The sequence below is a fragment of the Limulus polyphemus genome, unplaced genomic scaffold (assembly GCF_000517525.1).
Source record: "Limulus polyphemus unplaced genomic scaffold, Limulus_polyphemus-2.1.2 Scaffold5, whole genome shotgun sequence".
Taxonomy (NCBI): Eukaryota; Metazoa; Arthropoda; class Merostomata; order Xiphosura; family Limulidae; genus Limulus; species Limulus polyphemus.
In genome coordinates this window covers 1,795,033-1,802,015 of record NW_013665615.1, presented here as the reverse complement: position 1 = coordinate 1,802,015, position 6,983 = coordinate 1,795,033, and the positions used below count along the sequence as shown (strand labels likewise).

The 6,983-nt window shown below is 32.1% G+C and overlaps 1 long non-coding RNA gene across 2 annotated transcripts in view; it reads right to left on the bottom strand.

Annotated features, from left to right (window-relative positions):
• LOC111083296 overlaps positions 1–6,983 on the bottom strand; it is a 47,604-nt gene that overhangs the window by 27,805 nt on the left and 12,816 nt on the right. For both annotated transcript variants that reach the window (XR_002608937.1, XR_002608954.1), the window contains exon 2: positions 1,635–1,775. This is a non-coding gene — a long non-coding RNA (uncharacterized LOC111083296). The remainder of the gene's footprint in view (positions 1–1,634; positions 1,776–6,983) is intronic.

Below are 6,983 nucleotides of genomic sequence, written 5' to 3'. Positions count from 1 at the left end.
GAAAGTCTTCCGCCTTTCTTAGAATTCATTACGAATACTTTACCTAAAGAACCTATCAAACAATTTCAGCAATGTTTAATAACGTGTCTTTTAAACAGCATAAACTCCTTGTGAAATGTTTCAAACGTGAAAATATAGTAAATAAGAGGGAATCCTCAACAGCTGCGACACTTGTAATTCTTTTAGGCAGGATTAAAGTAAATTAATCTATGATACCTTATTTTTTCCCCTTTTTATTTGCTATATTTTCGTGCGCCAGCAATACTAAGTGTGGGGTGCGCGTATAACCGATTCGATTTTATTACTCATCAGGATCTCTACCAGCCTACCCTCAAATTTAAATTATTTTAGGCAAGATTAGAATAAATTAATCAATGAAAACTTGGGCGTGGTCAAGCACATAATTCGAAAGGGTTTGACCTCCTGAGTCCAAAACTTTAATTATATCTCAAATCAGTCAAGAGATGACGAAGCTATGAGCTACAAGTTTGCACTTTAAAAAATAACTTGAAGCCTTTGTATGAGCCGCTATGTCGCGGCTAATAAATATGCGAGGTAATTTTTAACTGTAGGTCAGAAATATCAACTTTTGTTGTTCACGGCTATTGTAGTCTTCTACAAGTTTTTAAGTAAGATATAGTTTTAATGGGTGACGAACCGTAAGAGCCGAACCGTATGCAAAAACTGAAGTTTTTTTACCTCGTATCACGTCACCATAGGATGTAGTAAGTTAACATGGTGTTTGAGGATTAATTACTTAATATAGTATTTGAGGATGTAAGTATTTGGTATGGTGCTTGAGGGTGATGTTAGGCAAACTAGCGCTTAAAGAAGTAGTTAGTAATGGAGCTTGGGGATGTAATTAGTGAATTTGGTGCTTGAGGATTTAGTTACTATGGCACATGAGGATCCAGGTAGTAAGGGGCTTTCTTTCTCTTCAGAGTATTTATGTTTAATGTATGATTTCGTTACTTCTATACACTTTGCTCTCCTCAAGATGAAAAGTCAACTATTCGAAAGCGCTTGAGTTTTGGGGTCTTATTTTAAGTTTATTACACTTTATATGTGATCCTTTGTGTTAACTATTTTATCTACATTGACTGTCAAATATGTTATAACAAACTGAATTTACATGAAACATCGTACTAAAGACATGTCGCTATATAAATGAGTAAGTGATCCAATGCAAACTAATCAAGTAAGATTTCAGTTATTAGTCTTAGAAAAAACTAGTTTATCGACTATTTCAAAGCAGGTGTTTTATGTACATAGATTTCGAAACTGTTAGGGTAACATACATCATCTTTTCACTTAAAAATTATACAAATCAGTGCTCTGGGATTTTCTTATCAAAAAACACTTCTCACCATAGCCTAATATACTATTTTTAGTATACGTAAGTAAAATAACAGTCTTAAGTATAACACATACTGAATCATTTATTAACAAAACTTCAGTATATAATAATATACTACTTACGAAAACGTCTTAGTTTATAAAATTCTGACTTACAGCTCAATGTAATAATACCTGTTCAATCATGCTATTAGTTACCATAGATAAAATATAAGGGGCATTCTCCAAAGTAATCAAAGTTTCTATATTTTAGAAACTATACAAAACATATCACTTACTTGAGATCCATAAATAAGTTGGCTATCCACCATCTTGCTGAACATCAGATCTTTACCGTAATATTGACACTCCTTTACAGCTTGAAACCGAAGAGTTTCAACATATGTTAGGTTCATTATAAGTAAAGACTTGTAAAGTATCTGCCAAGTATAAATAGATAGATAGTATCAAACATACTCAAATATTGGAAAATATTTGAATGTTTAATTATATGACTGTATAAACAAAACAAATCTCTATAGATAGAAATAAATAGGACACTCACTAAAATGATTTGTATAGAGATCATGATCACATGATTTGAAAGTATTCACCACAAAGTATACACTCATAACACATGTCCAGATCAATAGAATTCTCTAGGAAGTGACACTTATAAGTAAAACACTGTGACTATTGCTTTCACCTTTGTTCATTAGTCACATTATTTCTTGTTTTTCATGTTTATTATTTATCTATTATCATAAAAGTAACTAAAATATAAAAACAGGGATCTATTTAGATTAATTAATGTTAGATTAGGTAAATTAAATAATGATAATAATATATTAAAAATATTTCACGAGCTACGCACACGAGCAGCTCAGAGTAGCTCGTGGGTAAGGCAATTTGATAGCATAACATGAACTGTATGTTCCCCAAGAGATTTACAACATATCATTGCGCGAATAGTAGTTAGACACGGTTTAAAGGGAAATAAAATTTAATTATAAATATATGTATATTGTTACAAGTTTAAAGCTACTTAGAATAAACGGATGTAGTTTTATGTTACAATTTGAAGTCATTTTAGAGATAAAAAGAGGGTTTGGTTGTTTGTTATGAATTCCGCACAAAGCTACACAAAGGCATTCTAGAAAGAAAAAAAGGGTAATTTAGATTTATTTTGATTCTTTTTTTTTTGGTGATTATGAGGTCAGTCAAGTCAAATATATGAACTGCGTATTGAGTTTGGGTAGAGAAAATAACAGATAAAATATAAAGTTTTACTGAAAACAAATATTTGAAATGTATTTAGGAGATTTTATTGATTACACAAATGAAATTTAAGATTTTTGACATGAAGTATTTTTAATCTTAGCATGAAAATCATTTTGCACAAAGACTATTCAAAACAAATACTCGATATATGAAAAGACAAATCTTTTTTGGTTTATTAAAAATACTTCACTAAATATAATATTTTTGTATGTGAAAGGCATATAATGTTTACTGAAAGACTGCCAAATTTCGTGAAGATATACACACTATATTTAAAGTTAATAGTACCAAATCTATAAAGAATAAACGAATACAAAGAGATCGTGTGTTTAGTCAGTGTTGAGAGAGTTAAAATCATTTTTGAAACATTATGAGATGTTTAAAATAATACTTAGATATTAGTGTATAATGAAATCTCATACATTTCACGTGTTTATGTAGTTATCAAAAAGTGGAGTTGAATCGATTTTTCATTTTGAAAAATTATTCTAAGCCCACTGACACTGTCTGAATCAATTGTTGAAATACAAGAATTAGACTCTGTCATTTATAATCTATATAAATTCTTACATACTGAGTTGGAATAAACAGGTAGTAATATAAAAGGTCAAGAAATGTAAAAGTATGATTAAATATATGCCTACATGCCTTCGTAAGTCAATCCTCCAATAGTAACAAGCTTTCTAGTATCAATCTATGATATCACCCCTCTGTAAGATAGCCGTGCCCTCCGATTCTACTTCATGGAACAATTACATAATCGCCTAGCAACGCTCCCTCTGGTGACACTTGGAGGAACTATGACATAATCGTCTTTGGTGACATCATCGTTTCTACCATTTCCCTCCCTCCCTCCCCGAGGTCGACATATGTATAGCGTTTTCTAACGACGTGTCGCGCGGGTACTGCACTTACTACTATTATTACATGGTATATTTTACTAAATACGATGAGACAACCATATGGAATTTAATGTTGTTTAATATTTTTCATATTCTAACAAAAAATTTATGAATTGCAAATGTCTACGTATAATTTTGGTATAGTAAGTGATCATTTATTTTCAAGCGACCTATTTGGAAATCATAATGCTCGGCATTGTATTTCTCTTGGACATTCTTAAGACAGTAAATCTATTCTCTGACTATTTATATTATTGGTTTTACGCCAAAAGCAGGCAATCCATCATTTGGAATAATGACATATTCAAGACAAAATCATACCAAAACTTACTCTTGGTAAAACAATTTGCATTATGATTGATTTACATGTATTATTAGTGTTCAACTGTTTCTGGAGTTATTTGCAATCTCAATTTATTTATTAGGCAGTTTATGATATCATTAGAAACAAGTTCTGATTCTAATTCTTCTTATAATTTCTACAGCTTACCGAATTTTATATTTTCTTTATGAATATCAGCTGAATGATAAGTCATTTCTACACACTTCTTACAATAAAAATTAATATTACTCTTAAAATTATTGGACGTGTTATTTTTCTATATTAATCTCTTCAGATTATTGAAATCACACATTCTGCATTTATGCTACGAAAATTTAATTAGAAATCAAAATGCATCATAATCGGATTTTTTATTTTATCTTAAGGTAACGTTGTATACATATATCTCACCCTTCTTTATGTGTTGTTACAAACATTCTTTGGAATAAAATTAGTGATAGAATAAACATTTCTGTAATGTGATATAAATCCACCAGATATACCTTTATTAGCAATTTATATACATAATACATTGATACTTTTAATTGAAGTTGAAATAATGTTAAGTGAATTTACATTATAAAACACAATTAAACCGTTTTAATCACAAAAACTAAGGTTGAGTAGTGTGCAATATATAGACACTCTCTAGCTTTTTCCTGGCATGGTCTTATGTTTAAAGCGCTAGACTTGTAATATACGAGTTACGGGATCGAACTTTCGCACCTACCATGCTCGACCTTTCAGCCCTGGGAGTGTTATAATGTTACGGCTAATCCGACTATTTGTTGGTAAAAAAATTATGCTAGAGTTGACGATGAGTGTTGCCAGCGGATGCCTTTCCTCTGATCGCCAGTTGAAAATTAGAGACAGTGGCAGATAGCTTTATTAGCCATAAAACAAAACATACTAGCAAATTCTATGTTGTTATTGACATTTTTCAAATGAAATTGTGTTCTTTCTAAACATTTTTTACTACACTCAACCCTTAATGGTTACTGTTATATATATATTTCTAAAAGTTATAAGCAAAAGGCTTGAAATATTGAGTAACGGACTTTATAGAGAAATGTATTTGAGCTACCCAAACCTTATGAGCACCTATTGTAAAATCTCTTCATACCAATATTCATTTCCTTTGCGAAGATGCAACTCCTCATTATTTTGGCCTTGTAGAGAATTTTATACACAAAATCTGCTGAGGAAATACTGGAACGCGCAGAAATAAAAACGAAAACTGCTGGACATAAGCATTACTTTGGACTACTTTGGACATATAATTAGATTTGAAGGAAGGCTGGCGGGAGATAAAGGTGACACATTTTCTATAGGCATCCCATCATATTTATTTTATTCATCACCCCTGCAATAAGTATGAAATTTAACGTAAATTACTTATTATATAATCTTCATTGCTCAGACAAACATCAATTCATATAGCTTTTAATTTCATATGGTTACAGAGCCATCAAATAGAAAATCAGACCCCTCTTACTTTTGTTTGTTTGAAATTAAGCACAAAGCTACATAATGGGCTATATGTGCTCTGCCCACCACGGGTATCGAAACCCCCTCTTGCTACACCCACCTGTTTCATCCTCTCTTTCAGGATTTCTTGATAGTTCTCTCTTACCTTCAATTCTATATTATCTATAACCAATAGAAAGCCAAGGTTTTCAACTTACAACGCTAGAAACCGGATTTCGATACCCGTGGTGGACAGAGCACAGATAGCCCATTGTGTAGCTTTGTGCTTAATAACAAACAAACAAACAATCACTTACATCTCATGAACTAACTTATTAATGTTCAATGGAGGGTTTTTATTCACTGGTTAGATCACGAGATTACAAATCACGTGACCGTAATTGACATAATCATGTGCAAAATATCTGTACGTAATTTACATACTCTTGTGCAACATTAATGATATTTGCACGTCACCGCTAGAGGAAACAGGTGTCAGTCTCATAATATATGCATATTTACTCAAAATAAACGTGGCCATCAGAAGGTGAGTTAGCGTTTTAAACATAACTAAAAATGCCCCCCAGTGGCACAGTGGTATATCTGCGGACTTACAACGCTAGAATCCGGGTTTCGATACCCGTGGTGGGCAGAGCACAGATAGCCCATTGTGTAGCTTTGTGCTTAATTTCAAACAAACAGCTGATTTATATTGCTGAAACGTCCATAAATTATGCAAATAGACGATGAATCAGATTGTATCATGCGTTTTCTCGGCGGCAGATTGGCAAACATGTAAAAATAATGCGCATTTAATAACTAAATAGCGCTAAAAATTTATAGATAAACTAAACGATAGAAGGAATAATGAATGAACGATAAGCAAAACCATAACCAAATAAAAATAGAATTTGCTATCTCACGATATATTATGCAGGTTTAGCGAGAATATCTTGTCACTTAAATCAATTGGAAAGATACCAAGCAACGTTTACTTACGGTAGCGACATATAATATATACCTCATTTGTTATGTGATATAATGCTTGTTCTTGGTCTGACATCAAATCATCTCAACAAATATTATTTCAACTTCCACGTATGTGTTTAAACTGTTTTTAATTTTCTTGTTCATTCTATAACAAAACTAAATTGAGCTATCTGCTGTGCCCACCGTGGGGAACCGAACCCTGGATTTAAGCATTGCAAGTCCGAAGACTTACCGCTGTCCCACCGAGGGACTAATTCTCTTCTAATCTTTTCGAAAATAATGTTATATTTCTATGTTTCAAATCAAAAAGAAATACAGAGTTAAAACAATTTGTTGTTTGTAAACAACGGTTTTATAACCTCCTTTCTTTTGTTTCAAAACGAAAACATTTTGAGAGAACTTAGAATATTACCATCATTTTACTTTGAGAATGATATAATGATTTTGCCAAACCTTTCACGTAATTTTTCACTTAACTGAAAAGTAAAAATGAAACTTCTTGACTTGAAAATTAAAGTGCGTACTTTATTCATCTTTTTCCGGTTTATATATTGTTGCATCAGCGAGGTCACGTGACTAGTGTCACGCCACGTTCTAGAACTATCCCGTTCCTTCGGGAGTGCTCTAGCATTTACTAGATTGGGGGGTGATCTGATATATATAAGATGGTCACGGCGTGACGTGAC